The sequence below is a fragment of the Leptodactylus fuscus genome, chromosome 1 (genome assembly GCF_031893055.1).
Source record: "Leptodactylus fuscus isolate aLepFus1 chromosome 1, aLepFus1.hap2, whole genome shotgun sequence".
Classification (NCBI taxonomy): Eukaryota; Metazoa; Chordata; class Amphibia; order Anura; family Leptodactylidae; genus Leptodactylus; species Leptodactylus fuscus.
The window spans coordinates 227,867,357-227,883,816 of NC_134265.1; positions in this window are offsets into that span (position 1 = coordinate 227,867,357).

The window sequence follows — 16,460 nt, forward strand, 5'->3', positions numbered from 1 at the left end:
AGCAAAGGTCCTGGTAGATTGTGTGGAAGTGCCCCTTCCAGGACAGGGAAGATACAATGGGGTGGACCTACAATGACTTGCATAACTACTCATGAACTTTTTCACATTTTGTCACATAACAACCACAAACTTAAATGTATTTATTGAGATTGTAAGTGATAGATCAACACAAAGTAGCAGATAATTGTGAAGAGGAAGGAAAATGATAGTTTTCAAAATTTTAATCAAATAAAAATCTGAAAAGTGCGACCTGCAAAAGAATTTAGTCCCTCTATATCATTACTTTGTAGTGCCACCTCTCACTGCAATTACATCTGCAAGTCTTTTGGGGTATGTCTGTACCAGCTTTACGCATCTAGAGACTGAGATTTTTCCCATTCTTCTTTGCAAAAATAGCTCAAAATCAGCCAAATTGGATGGAGAGCATTTGTGAACAGCAATTTTCATGGGTCATTCTAACACATGAGTAATCTTTGATCTAAACCAGGGGTCCTCAAACTGCGGCCCGAGGGCCACATGCGACCCGCCAAGCACTTCTGTCTGGCCCCGCCGACATCGCCGGCAGGCGTGCATTTATAATGAAGCTCCTGGGGAGCTTAGGCCAGGCCATGGAGCGCACTTCACTTTACCTATTGGAGGGCACCGCTCCCGATGTCTGTGCGACCTGCTCTGCCTCCGGCCCACTGTTTAAAAAGTTTGTGGACCCCTGATCTAAACCATTCCACTCTAGCTCAGGTTGTATTTTTAGGGTCATTGACTTGCTAGAAAGTGAATCTCCTTCCCAGTCTCAAGTCTTTTACAGTCTCCAACAGGTTTTCTTCCTGTATTGCCTTGTATTTAGCTCCATACATCTTTCTATCTATCAACTCTGACCAGCTTTCCTGTCGCTGATGAAGAAAAGCATTTCCACAGCATGATACTGCCTCCACCATGTTTCACTTTGGTCTGTTCAGGGTTATGAGCAGTGTTACTTTTCTGTCACACATAGCGTTTTGTATTTAGGCACCTTCTTTCACATTTACTCTGTCCCCTATATGACTTGTGGCAAACTGCAGACGGCACTTCTTATGTCCTTCTTTCACCAATGGTTTTCTTCTTGCCACTCTTCCATAATTGTCAGATTTGTGGAGTGTACAACTTATAGTTGTCCTGTTGACAGATTCCCCCACCTGAGCTGTGGATTTCTGCGGTAGCCTTGAGAGTATTATACAATATCTACAAATAAGTATTTGGACACCTGTGGTAGAATAGAAAACATCATTTATTCATATTCAATAGTTGGTAGAGCCTCCACGAGCAGCAATTACAGCCTCAACCCCCAAGGGTATGCTTTCCAAAATCCTTGTATGACAAATAGTGGTATTTTATTCCATTGGGCTTGGAGAAGACAGGTAAGTTCTTTCACCAATTTTAGATAGCTGCAGTTTTGGGGGTCTGCCAACTCGGGGCACATTCTGACAATCACCGTTCACCTTCCACTTCGTAACCACATAGGCCACTGTCGATTTTAGGTAACTCAGTTCACGTATCCCTTAAGGATTGACCATTTTTGTGGTACCTCACAACTATCCCTTTCTGGAAATCGGACAACTGTGCACTTCGTGGCATCTTGCATGCAACTAATGCCAAAGCTGTTTCCTACACGATATTTAATGGCGGAAGGCATGACATACATCACGATTGCAGATATCTTCATTTGGATTTGCATGGGTGTCCAAATACTTATTGGCAGGCAGTGTACACTACCCATTTTAAGGTGTGGTTCCAACCAAACATGTTCAGTCTGAAACAAATCTTGGACCTGAGCCATCCAAATTTGAAACTGAATGAATTCTGAGAGTTTCACCCATCTCCAGTGAGGAAAAAGGTTTCTGCTCATTATATTGAACAGAAATGGGGTCTAGAGGATGATAAATTACAGAAGCCCACACATATAGGTACACATGCAGTTAATATGAACAAACATATTTAGGCTACGGCCCAACCTAGCAAGACACAAAAAAAATACACTGCAAAAAAAAAAAACATCGAAATGCATCAAGGTTTTTTTCTGCAGTGTGGGCTAGCTCTCTAGACAAACACAGGCAAAGTTATGTCAAAGTGAAAGTGTCATTATTATCCTCTGAGGACCACAGAGTATCATAGGTGGAGTTCCACAGGAGGTGAAAAAAAAAAATCACACTCACCTTCTGTTACCTCTTGTGGGCCTTACAGTAACTGGCACTTTCTCTGCCTCCTTGGCCCGTTAGACCTCAGTGGTAGCACAGGCATGATGAACATCTTGACATCATGACGCCAATCACAGGCCTCAGCAGAAGACCCCAGGCAAGTGATGTCCTCATTAGAGCATTGAACACAGTGAGGAGGTCCAAAACAGGTAACAGAAGGTAAGTATGATTTTTTTTAATTATTTTTCTCACTTCTCCTGGGCCTCCACCTATTATACTCTTGGGTCTGAGGAGATTTTAGCCATTTTAGTTCGCTTCAAACAAATCTGTATTTGTTCAGTTTCATAAAAAAACGTACAATTTGAAATTTTTTTGGTTTAACCCAGCCCTGTATAAGTAGGTTTGCCCATGTCTATTCCTCACCCAAAAAGTGCAGTGAAAGTCCAAAAGGGGGAGAAGGCTGGGGCTTTATATGGGTAGGATCATTGGATCACCCTTAGGGTAAGTTCGCACAGAGTTTTTTGGTCAGAGTTTTGAAGCTGTATTCACCTCAAAACCCTGACCAAAAAGAAGGCTCCCTTTGAAATCAATGGGAGCCACTCAGGTCTTTTTTCCGGGAGCCGTTTCTTCCAGCTCCTGGAGAGAAGAAGCGAGATGCTCAGCCTGAAGACACTCCCTCCATTGGGCCTAATCTGGAGCAGAGTGCGTGGCTGGATGCCGGAAAAAAGAAGCGAGATGCTCATTCTTCAGGCCGAGTTGCCTCACGGTTCGGCCTGAAGACACTCCCTCCTCTGGACTAGGCCCATTCATTGGGCCTAATCCGGAGCAGAGTATGTGGCTGGATGTCGGTGCAGTGCACTGGCTTTCAGTTGCGGCTACCCGGTTTTTGGATCGGAACCTGAGGCGGCCTCCGCCTTAGGTTCTGATCCAAAAATCCCCGTGTGAACTCACTTTTAATGCACACAGAAAGCATGAAGAAAGAAAAACTGCATTTATAGAAACCTTCAGACGAAAGGAAAACGACCCAAAATATACAGAATATATGCAGACTAGAAAGATTTTAGAGTTTAACTATGATGTACATTTATAACTTCAAACACGGAAATAATGCAATCTTGTAACTGTAAGAATTTATGTGAGCAATCCTTGATATTGTGCTAAGAATATTTTCTGCAGGGATGAGATAATGGATCAGCATGAAGATAAAGTCTTAGATATAAGATTCATATTTCAAGAAAAAGGTAAGTAATAAGCCACCTGGAGCTCCGACATGAATTAAATCCAGAGTTGCTGTATAGCTGCCTCAGAAAACACTATTAAACATAAAGATAAAGGGTATGTACATTTTGCCCTATTATATAGTAATGAAAGGTTATACTGTACATGCATATAACATAGACATATAATTAACATGAGATAAATCCAGCTATGCAGCACATTCCAAGCCATATTAAACTGCTAGGCATAATGAAACATCAGAATGTTTCCACATGTAATATGCAAATAAAATCCTGTAGTAAACAGAGAGGGGTCTTAAAAAACACAGAAACAGCTTAGCCTTAGAACTCGCTGCCTTCCAAATAATTGAAAAAACTGGCCTTTAAAGGTCAAATATGACTTTTTATTAAGTAAATTTGTTTATTGTACAAGACCAGAAAACAAAGCCTGGGCTCAATTTGTGTTTATGAATGCTGATGATATACAGCCTACTATGGGTACTGTATGTTCCACTGTTACATGTTCCTACATGGTCCTTGTGTAAGGTTACAATAACGAACAGGTTCACCTTTACATATCTATGACTTGTTTCCATAAATAGCTATTAGAGAGGTGGATCAGAAATGTCGCCTTTTCTTTTGCTCCACCAGATGGTGCTGCGCTAATAGAATGGAGTGCCTACAACTTGCTGCCAGTTCATATCTGTGCTAGGAACATTTCTGTCTTACTTTGCTTAGATTTTAAGCATTTACATTTTGTTATCTGAGCACCATATCTGCTATCGGTGTCAGATTGAGGCGCCCAGGGCCCACCAGTGGAATTCAGTTTTGGGGTCTGCTACACAACTACATACAAGTATTACCTGCCAATCATTTTCTTTTGTATTTTAGCTTTCAACCTAGCACTTGCCTTCGATTAGAGCCCCCGGAACACGATGAGTGTGGATTAGAGATGAGCGAGTACTGTTCAGATCAGCCGATCCTAACAGCACGCTCCATAGAAATGAATGGATTCACCTGGTACTTCCGCTTTCACGGCGGCCGGCCGCTTAACCCCCCGCGTGCCGGCTATGTCCATTCATTTCTATGCAAGCGTGCTGTTCGGATCGGCTGATCCGAACAGTACTCGCTCATCTCTAGTGTGGATAGGACCAGACAGTGAAAGTAAAGAGAGCACCCAGAAGGGACGATTGTGATTGACCTTCCTTCTAGTTGCCATCTCGGCCACCAATCTATATTTAACCCTTTAGTGACCAACCTCTTCTAGGCTTTGATGACCTGACAGTTTTTTTTTTTGTGTTTTTCTGTCATCGCAAGCCCTAAAGCTTTTTCTATTTATTTTATGTCAATGTAAGATTGACATGTTTTTTGTTTGTTTTTTTTAGTTGTAGTGTGTAATGGCACTATTTTGGAATAGATATACCTTTTATTAATTCTCTCTGGAAAGATATAGAAAAAACAATTATTTTGTCATTGCTGTTTTATGCTATAAATTTTGCACTATTCATCATAAAGCTCGATATGATACAAGATTTGATTCGATATACAAATTTGTATATATTCTTTTTCGTTTTCCTTTTTTGAATAGTAAAAGAACTTTCTGTAATCACAATTTTTTTTTCCATTGCTACTTTCCAACACCTCTAACTTCATAATTTTTTTTATTAATGGGTTTGTGGAAGGACTTATTTTTTGAGAGGAGATATTTTTTATTGATTCCATTTTGGGGAACATAATATTTTTTGATAGTTTATTATAACTTTTTTCAGTGACAAAAATGGCAATTCTGGTATTATTTTTGTAGATTTTTTTGTTACGCTGTTCAGTGTGCAGATAAAATAACATTACAGTTATATTCCACTGGTTCTTACAGACTCGGCAATGCCCAATATCTGTGCTATGTCTTGTTTTCTTAAGTTTTATTATTCACCAAACATTTTTAGGATGCAAGAATTAATATGTTGCTGGGATTTTTTTTTTTTTTTACTTTATTTCACTTTTTAATACAATTTTTGAGAACTTGTGATTTTCTAAACACTTTTATAATGCAACTACCTATGTAGTACAATGCATTATAATACCTACCAATTTATCACAGACATTCTATTATGTCATGCCTTTAGCACAGCCTAATAGGAATGCACAGTTGTGGTGCCTTCATTTGGCCCCAAGCTGACATGTAAGTGCAACGGACCCCAAAAGATTGCACTGATGCTTTCAGTGTGGAGCTCCCTCCCCGCAAAACCTCTTTAATGTCGTAGTCAATATTGACCAAGGCATCTGAAGGGTTAAACAACTGGGATAATCAGTTTGTCAATACTGGGTGTTATGAGCAGGTGCCAGCTTTAAGTACACAGTTCAGCACCCATGTCTGAGAATGTGTGAAACCCAACATTATTCTGCCGCAATTGACATGGAACGTCCCAGTGGAGCAAGGCCCATTAGTAACCGATATAGAAAGTCAGTCACTAATGGGTTAATAAACTGAGTAGTTTGTTAAATATTCTACCCAATTTATTACATGGGCGCATAGTCTAAATGGGATGCTCTTTGGTAGGGGATGGGCCAGTCTGACACATAAACCAATAATTTGTGCCTATATTAACCCTAGAATGCATAACCCGGCCTTTTAGGCCCGCAATCTTACTTGTTTGCTATTTTCTGCAAGATTACTTTAGTTATACTTTTTAAACTCCAGGTATTCCTCAAGTTTGTAGTTGTTAATTTCCAGTTGTTTATATAGTTTTATGTGATAGGCATTTTGTTATATTAATGCTTTTTTGGAAAACCAAATATTTACATAACCCGGGCCTTCTAGGCCCGTTTAATGTTTCTCATATACTCATCAGTTTATGTGTCACAAGTTACTGTATTATTGTAATCAGGGTTGCTGGGGAGGTAGGTGTGTGTTATGGTCGTGTGTAGAGATGAGCGAACAGTATTCGAAACAGCCATTTCGAATAGCACACTCCCATAGAAATGAATGGTCGTAGCCGGTAAGCAGCCAGCCACCGGCAAAATCTGCGTGCTGGCCGCTTCCATTCATTTCTATGGGAGCGTGCTATTCGAAACGGCTGCTTCGAATAGTGTTCGCTCATCTCTAGTCATGTGATCTTGGGAGAGAGACTGACTCATCCTTCCCAACATCACATAGCCATGACGTAATAATTGTTTTTTCCTTTTAATTTACTGACCGCTAAGTCAACAATAGCACATTCTTCAACCAAGGGTTTGACTGTCCAGGAGAGACTGAAGCAATAATTTTTGAATTTTTGATGATGAAAGTGAACTTTTTTGGTCTGATGAAGACTACCGGCCACCAGCTAATCACTCTGCTTCCTCGTCCAGTGATCCTTGTGATTCTTTTGATGATCCAGTAGAATTGATAAATAAAACATCCAAAATGAATATTTACTTGGACGTACCCCATTACATAATATTCTGAGAAAAGCTCAAGGAACTGAAAGAAGTCCACAAAGCTTGTCCACTAAATATGTTTTCTGTACTTTTTTCTAATGATATTGCAGATAAGGTGGTTTTATGTGCAAACTTAGAAGGACAATGCATTGGAAAAAAAGCATGGAAAAATTTCTCAAAAGGGGAACTTTATTCTTATATTGGACTTACACTTCTTGCAGGATGTCAAAAATTTTATGATGTTCCTATCAGGGAATTATTTCTGGATCCACATTCTGATCCATACTACAAAGCAACAAGGTCAGTGAATAGATATGAGGAGAAGCCTTCATTTTGATGATAAGCAAACTTTGAGGTTGGAAATGGATCAACATGTGGATGGGATTAGCCAGAATCTCATTCACTTTGCAGGTATTGTAAAACGCTGTGGCAAAAAGCACAATCACAGCGTTTTGTAACGTGGAGAACCCGACCTCAGATTGACTTACATTTTTACTGTGTCCTTAGAGGCCTTTTTCCCACTGTAGTCACGTAATCCTGACAATGATTTCCAGGATTTTATAGTGATTAGAGATGAGCGAACAGTGTTCTATCAAACACATGTTCGATCGGATATCAGGGTGTTCGCCATGTTCGAATCGAATCGAACACCGCGTGGTAAAGTGCGCCAAAATTCGATTCCCCTCCCACCTTCCCTGGCGCCTTTTTTGCACCAATAACAGCGCAGGGGAGGTGGGACAGGAACTACGACACCGGGGGCATTGAAAAAAATTGGAAAAAGTCATTGGCTGCCGAAATCAGGTGACCTCCATTTTAGACGAATAGTGGATTTCAAATCCGGGTCATATGAGAATGTGAACTTTGTGACTATGAGACAGGGATAGCTGTACAGGCAGGGATAGCTAGGGATAACCTTTATTTAGGGGGGAATGTTATTAAAAATAACTTTTTGGGGCTCTATCGGGTGTGTAATTATGATTTTTGTGAGATAAACTTTTTCCCATAGGGATGCATTGGCCAGCGCTGATTGGCCGAATTCCGTACTCTGGCCAATCAGTGCTGGCCAATGCATTCTATTAGCTTGATGAAGCAGAGTGTGCACAAGGGTTCAAGCGCACCCTCGGCTCTGATGTAGCAGAACAGAGGCTGCACAAGGGTTCAAGCGCACCCTCGGCTCTGATGTAGGAGAAGCGAGGGTGCACTTGAACCCTTGTGCACCCTCGGCTCTGCTACATCAGAGCCGAGGGTGCGCTTGAACCCTTGTGCACACTCTGCTTCATCAAGCTAATAGAATGCATTGGCCAGCACTGATTGGCCAATGCATTCTATTAGCCCGATGAAGTAGAGCTGAATGTGTGTGCTAAGCACACACATTCAGCTCTACTTCATCGGGCTAATAGAATGCATTGGCCAGCGCTGATTGGCCAGAGTACGGAATTCGGCCAATCAGCGCTGGCTCTGCTGGAGGAGGCGGAGTCTAAGATCGCTCCACACCAGTCTCCATTCAGGTCCGACCTTAGACTCCGCCTCCTCCAGCAGAGCCAGCGCTGATTGGCCGAATTCCGTACTCTGGCCAATCAGCACTGGCTAATGCATTGTATTGGCGTGATGAAGCAGTGCTGAATGTGTGTGCTTAGCACACACATTCAGCTCTACTTCATCGGGCTAATAGAATGCATTGGCCAATCAGCGCTGGCCAATGCATTCTATTAGCGTGAACTGAGTTTGCACAGGGGTTCTAGTGCACCCTCGGCTCTGCTACATCAGATTGCTACATCTGATGTAGCAGTGCCGAGTGTGCATCAGATGTGTAGTTGAGCAAAACTGACTCAGCACTGCTAAGTCTCTGCATTCGCATAGGAATGCATTGGCCAGCCTTCGGCCAATCAGCGCTGGCTCTGCCGGAGGAGGCGGAGTCTAAGGTCGGACCTGAATGGAGACTGGTGTGGAGCGATCTTAGACTCCGCCTCCTCCAGCAGAGCCAGCGCTGATTGGTCGAGTTCCGTACTCTGGCCAATCAGCACTGGCCAATGCATTTCTATGGGGAAAAGTTAGCTTGCGAAAATCGCAAACTGACAGGGATTTCCATGAAATAAAGTGACTTTTATGCCCCCAGACATGCTTCCCCTGCTGTCCCAGTGTCATTCCAGGGTGTTGGTATCATTTCCTGGGGTGTCATAGTGGACTTGGTGACCCTCCAGACACGAATTTGGGTTTCCCCCTTAACGAGTTTATGTTCCCCATAGACTATAATGGGGTTCGAAACTCATTCGAACACTCGAACAGTGAGCGGCTGTTCGAATCGAATTTCGAACCTCGAACATTTTAGTGTTCGCTCATCTCTAATAGTGATGTGTGTTGTTTGTGTGTCCACCTCAGATCTCCAATGCATGCAGAGCTCTAGTGCAAGCCTAGTGAGCATGAACTCAAAAACACCATGTGCAGTGCATTAGCAATGAGATGCCAGGTCCATCTGGCAGAGTTATTCTATCTGCATGGCATACTGTACTGTTATGCAATGAGGTATAGTGGATGGGTAAAGCTAGAGCAAGCCTGGTAGGATACATACAGTAATTCTGAAATGTGGAAAATATATTATGCTGTGGTGTGGACACGGCTCTAACACAGAAGCACCAAATTATATCAATCACATATTGCAGAGTAACCAATAATAAACATTAAGGCTGTGTAAATGCCTCTGTTTTCCAATGGTGGGAAAACCACGGAAAAAAGGAAGCATTTTACAGTCACAGCAAAGTAAAAAGACACGCAGAGGACACGCTGCAATCCTCCCATTCTAAAGTTATTCATTTTACAGTGCTCTGGGTCAGAAGGAATATTATGTCTTAAGGAAACACATATCAGAGCACTTTACAGCTTATAGGGACTTATTAGGCTATGCATACCCTGCTAAGAAACCTGGGGAAGAATATGCAAATAAGTCCTCCTTGGTGGAAAAAGGGGAACTTGCTTTGGTGCCACTTTTTGAAAGGTAACTCCCTATAGATCAGGTGCCTGGTTTTCCTCAAACCTGACATCAGAATAGATTAACTGGTGAGGCCCTAATCTATTAAGTCTCTATATGCTGTAAGGTGGAGCAAAGGGCAAATCACACACACATATTCTTGCAAAACACTTTTGTAACCCCAATGTTTTGGGTGCCTGCCAAGATGCCATCAAAAGCCTATTTGAAGAAACTGGTGAGAACCATTATATCATATGAAAAAGTGGTGTATCATCATAGAGGGGGTCCTGACAAATTTCAAAAAGTCTCCATTATGACAATCACAGACCCTTAATCCTACAGACCATTTTCAAGATATTTTTTTGATCTTACTGTCTTATAATGGTGCATATGCCTTTTGTTGTGACAGATATTATATAAAGAAAAGTTTATATACTTTTAATGTTATTACCTGCTTGTATACGCTGAACGCTCAGTTCCTTTGTACTTTGCCGATGTGAATCAGAGAAGTGGCAATTTGTCATGTTTCTCAAATTCTCAGTAGGATAGTAACTCAAGGTGCCTTTGTTAATGGTCAACGTAATAAAACCATTGAGCAATGGCAGCGATGTAACACAATTTACAACCTGAAAAGAAAGAAAATTTAGCAGCTGCTTGAAGGTAAGAGCTTCCAGTTTGGCAGCTATATGGAAGTAATGACAATAATATTAATTGACTGTTAGAAAATATCTACTAATATTAGTTTCAATGCAACCATGGAATTAACCTTTTCAAGACCAAGGCATTGGTTACCGGATTGTCCAAAACAACATTTCAACTTTGGACTGCCACAAACAAGGGGTGAATGTTTTTAGTTTATAGTTTTGATAAATATTTTAATAACAAACTGGGCTTTTTTTGTTGTGGTACTACAACAAAAATGGCAACTTTTCACTTTGTCTTATGCAACAGTGCAATTGCAGTATGTCATTCAGTATATTTTCTGGGCGTTAAACCTCCCTAGGGGTCAAAGACAAAACGCCTTAGGGGGAAATATATATATTTAAAAAAAAAAAAAAAAAGCTATAAAAAGCAAAAATAGAAAAAATGAAGAGCATCCACTTTTCCATTATACATATGGAATTAAAAGCACCAAGAAACATATTAGATATTGTTGTGTCTTAAAATGCCTGGGCTATTAAATATCAAATGTATTTACCCTGTACCGTATATGTCATAAAGGGGAAACCATCAAAAAACTTCAGTCACTTCACTGTTAGGGCCTCTTCACATGGAGTAAACGCGCGTGTATTTTGGCAAAATACACGTGTAAAAATACACGTGTAAAAATAAGACTCCCATTGACTTCAATGACATTTTACACGTGTATTTTGACATGTATTTTTTTACACGTGTGAAAGAAAATGCCATTGAAGTCAATGGGAGTCTGATTTTTACACATGTATTTTTACATGTGTGTTTTGCCAAAATACACATGCGTTTCCTCCGTGTGAAGGGGCCCTAATAAGGATGTGGCACTGATTCTTGGGTACTGTGGGTATTAAATCAGAAAACATCACATAACGGACTATCCTCTGAATAGGTTATATATTTGTGGCCAGACAAAAAATTTTAAGATTACATTTAACCATTGACATATGTTACAAAGGTATATGTGAATATCTAATCATAATCTTTATTCTAGTTCTAGTAACTCTGGGAATATTGTAAACATGCAAAACACAAATGTTACTTCTAAATGTACGTTACATACAGCGGGTGATATAGGAATCGAACATGTCACCAGTTTTATAAGTAAATATATTTCTAAAGGTGCTATTGACATACAATTCTCTCCAGATGTTGGTAATAACCCACCCAATACACACAGGCAAAGAAATCAAACTATAGATTCAATAAATGAAGTTATATGTAATAATGAGAAATAACTCAGGGAAAAAGTATTGATTGCGCTTAATGAAATTTACTTTACTTTGTAGAAAAGCCTTTGTTGGAGATGACAGATTCCTTGTGTGGGAAAACTAGTCACATGCATTTCTCAGGTGTAATTTTGGCCCATTCTTTCACACAGGCTCAGGCTCCAAGACTCCATCTATGAAGTCTGAGCTTTAGTTCCTTCCTTAGATTTTCTATTGGATTCAGGTCAGGTGATTGGCTGCACTATTCTAGTGGCTTTATTGTCTGTCTCTGAAACCAATGGAGAGTTTCATTGGCTGTGTGTTTAAGATCATTGTGTTTGTGACATGTCAGAATCCCATCCACTTTGCAGATAATGTAAAATTTTTTGAGTCAAAGCCAAAAATGGCTACAATAGGAATAGGAAATATATAGGAAGTTCTTATATCTCTCCCTTCAGCTCAATGTGGCTGGCTTTGGTTAAAAAAAAAAACAAAACTCTGCAAATCTACTACAAAAAAAAGCTGCTTTTCCTCAACGTGGGACCTCATCCTTTAAAGAGGACCTTTCATGTCCTCAGGCACCTGTGGTTTTATATACCACTAGAAAGCCAACAGTGTGCTGAATTGAGCGCATTCTTGGCTTTCCCGTTCTGTGCCGTTACCGATAGCTCTTCAGTGTCAAAAGGGCATTTCTGACAGTCTGTGAGGAACTCCCCTCCTGACAGTAGAGTCCATAGCTCTGTGATGTCAGAGGGGTCATTCCTTACTGCCCAGCATGGCACTGAAGGGTGAGGAAAGCCCCCTCTGACTAGTCTATGGATGAGTACTGTCTGGAGGCGGTGGCAGTGTTCCTCACCGCTCAGACTCATGGCTGGGTGGTAAGGAACGCCCCCTCTGACAGTACAGGACTATGGACTCTACTGTCAGGAGGGGAGTTCCTCACAGACTGCCAGAAATGCCCTTTTGACACTGAAGAGCTATCAGTAATGACAACAATAGCTCTTCAGCAGGGGCACATAACGGGAAAGCCAATAGTGCGCTGAATACAGTGCACTGTCGGCTGTCTAGCAGTGTAAATGGGAAATGAAATTTTTAACTCTGTTGTGGAAACACGGTGAAAAAAAAGGCTTAACTTTACAGTCTCAGCAAACTAAGTGAGGGTGCGTTCACACGATGTAAAGTGGAGCATGATCTGGCACATCTACGCGTGTCAGCAGTTTGCGCGCTCAAAAAGATCCCATTGATTTCAATGGGAGTTACGAGTGTATACGCCGCGTTATTTAATTATGGGTGCAAAATAACATGGTGTGGGGGGCCACACGGCGGCTCATTGGTTAGCACTGCAGCCCTGCAGCGCTGGAGTCCTGGTGTTCAAATCCCACCAAGGGCAAAAAACCATCTGCAAGGAGTTTGTATGTTCTCCCCGTGTTTGCGTGGATCTCCATCCCATATTCCAAAAAGACATACTGATAGGGAAAAATGTACATTGTAAGCTCTATGTGGGGCTCACAATCTACATTTAAAAAAATAAATAAATAATGCAGCGTATATGCTCATAACTCCCATTGAAATCAATGGGATCTTTTTGAGCATGCAAAATGCTGACACGTGTGTACGTGCCAGCTTGCACTCCATTTTACATCGTGTGAACGCACCCTTAGACTTAATTTAATCTTATTCACACATTGTGGAAGGAAACACTAGAAAATGCGACTTTCAAAAGCACATACCCTACCTACATGTTACATGTTAAATTCACCTGCAGAAATGCTGCATTTTCCTCATATATTTACATAAGGGGAATGAACAAAGCAACAGAAAAACTGAAAAATTTGATCATTTCTGTAGGTTTTATTCCACTGTTTCTGTTGCATTTTTTATCCACAGCGTTTTTTAGCTGCAATTCTCTGTGTGTGGTCTTAGCTTTAAAGTGAATTCCGTCTGCTGTTGTCTATTACAGCTGTCCGGGAATTGTGTAGAGCGTTTGATTCACTCTGGTGATAATATGCATTGCAGCTCATAAACTGTGACAAGAGCTACACCTGTCTATGTTTTTTATTGTTTACATGATCACACCCAATTCTTAAAAAGCACAAGGATAGAAATGCAAAGTGTATACTGGTTTGCACTTATTGTAACAACTGCTTTATAAAAGGAGCGTAGGCCTTGCCTTCCTATAGATAGAACAAGTCCAATTTTTGATGGATCTGTAAAATGGACTAATTAACTCTCATTGTTTTCAAAATGGCCGTCTTTCACTGTTACGTGAATAAGCCCTAACTCTTTTATAACCAGCTATTCTTGACATAATTCACAATAGTGTGAAAGTGATACTACATAATACTAGATGATACGTTTTTAGGAGCACACAAATCCTTTTAGCATGTCATAAAGGATATTTTATCCCAGAGTAAAGTAGATTTTGTCACTTTAAATATAAACTGAAGGGATAAAAGTCATTTTAGGTAAATTTAGGCCACCATAAAATCTCTGGTCTAACAAGTCCATTCAATCCTTTTCGTATGTGACTTGATTTTAATCCCTTACGCTTGTATGCTAAATTGGCCTAAATGTGCCGTGATAGCAATGCGAATACCTTTGATGCGTCCTTGTAAAATACTTTCAACTGTAAGGTGCTAATTAAAACAAACTGACAGCCTGTTTCCAATATGGTGTGTGATGTTTTATGTGGAACAGCTATTGTTTTAAAATCTGGTCTAACCAAGACCTTTCTTTATGGAACATTAAAGCATAGGAGAATCAATTGCAGAAAAATAGGACAATAACAGTGATTTGTTGAGCCTAACATTTTACTACATTTCCTTCTTTGAAATTGAACCATCAAAGTTAAGTAAGATAAATAAATCTGATTACTTCGATGTCTAAGGGCACAATTTTCTGAGAAATGTGATGACAATTTTAATAATCAGCAGCTGTTCATCCTAGTGCAAATCATTTTCTGGAATAAATTCTTATTTATACGACATAACAAGGTGATAATAGGTCATATATTGTAACTCAGTTTTGGGCATAATATTAAAAGCGACATATTTTGGCATGGATGATCACAATTACACTTTGAGTCGGGATCTGGCTATTGAGCAGAATACCTCTTTGTTATTCCCATACTATATTCACATTGAGTAAACATTTGCTAATGTTCTGTGTGCAATATAGTTGAAATATTGAGTTTGACATATTTATAGATCTCAGTGCTGTCATTATGTTTGTTTACAGTTACACACGCCCCATCTTTCACACGAAAATTTCCAAAAGCTTTTCATGTGAACAGTTATTAGCTTGCAGTGTCAAACTGTGAACATTTCCGTAGTCACCAGGCAATGTCATTTTCAGGGTAGTCTTTATCAGGAACAGACCTCCACCAGTGTTCCATTAAGAGACCTCAAGGACAGATTTTACGTAACAATTAATAGGTCTGGTTCGTAAGACCCTGTCAGTCTACATTAATGGAGGACTACATTTTATTAGACACTGACTGTACAAATACAGCTGTTCCCCAAGTTACAATGGCCTCGGGATAACTTAATAATATTTTCAACATACAATAGCTGTTTTTGGACCACTGTAACTTGAAAACAGACAGTGCTTGGCTGGAGGTTCCAACAAATCAGCTAGGACATTTCAATAGTTATACCCCTGTATTAGTGATGTAGAGGGGCTGACTGACTGAGTAGTAGTGCCTATCTATAATATAGTGAAGTTCCATATATTCTGTTCAACATCTTCTTTTTATGCCTTTGAACATCTGGTGTGAATAGTCCCATGTTACAATGGTTAACACAGAACCACTTAACATTTTAACATGAAGAAATACTGTAAAAATTTTTGCTAAGACACAGGTATAGCCTCATGGTGACATGTTGCCTTGTAGAGTACCTTTTACAAACACTCCCTAACATGGTAGCATACTGTGGTCAAATAATACAATGATACAACTTACCAGACAGTTCCCAAATAGTTTTGCTATAAAATAATGCATTTTGATTAATCCTGTAAAAAATGTGTTTGTACTGTAGATTGGCATACTCTTTAGGCTGGAGAAATTGTGCATGTAGAACACAAAGGGGAAAATATTTTAGAACGAAAGCCTGTTATGTTGAAGATGGTATTTGTATTGTGAGTAGCATGTTATATAGCAAGAGAAGCTGAACACAGTGTTATATAGTTTGAGTTGAGGAGATTCAGAATAACTTGTTATTTATTCACCTACACCCCTGCTCTTTCTAAGCAGTCCAGTAGGTGGCTTAAACAGTTGTATTATTGTATGATAACAGACTTCCCTGTATGAAGGTATTATAACAGCATTCCCTGTATGATTGTGTGATGACAGCCTTCTCTGTATGATTGTATTATAAGTATTATAACAACCTTCCCTGTATGATTGTATGATAACAGTCTTCCCTGTATGATTGTATGATGACAGCCTTCCCTGTATGATTGTATGATAACAGTCTTCTTTGTATGATTGTATAACAGCCTTCCCTGTATGATTGTATGATAACAGTCTTCCTTGTATGATTGTATGATAACAGTCTTCCCTGTATGATTGTATGATAACAGCCTTCCATGTATGATTGTATGATAACAGCCTTCCATGTATGATTGTATGATAACATCCTTCCCTGTATGATTGTTAGGGTTGAGCCGATCTTGACTTTTCAGGATCGATTTTAAAATCCGATTTCCGATCATTTTTCATTCGAACCCGATCTCGATCCCAATTCCGATCCCAATGCAAGTCAATGGGATTTTTTTATTAATCAGAGATCGGATT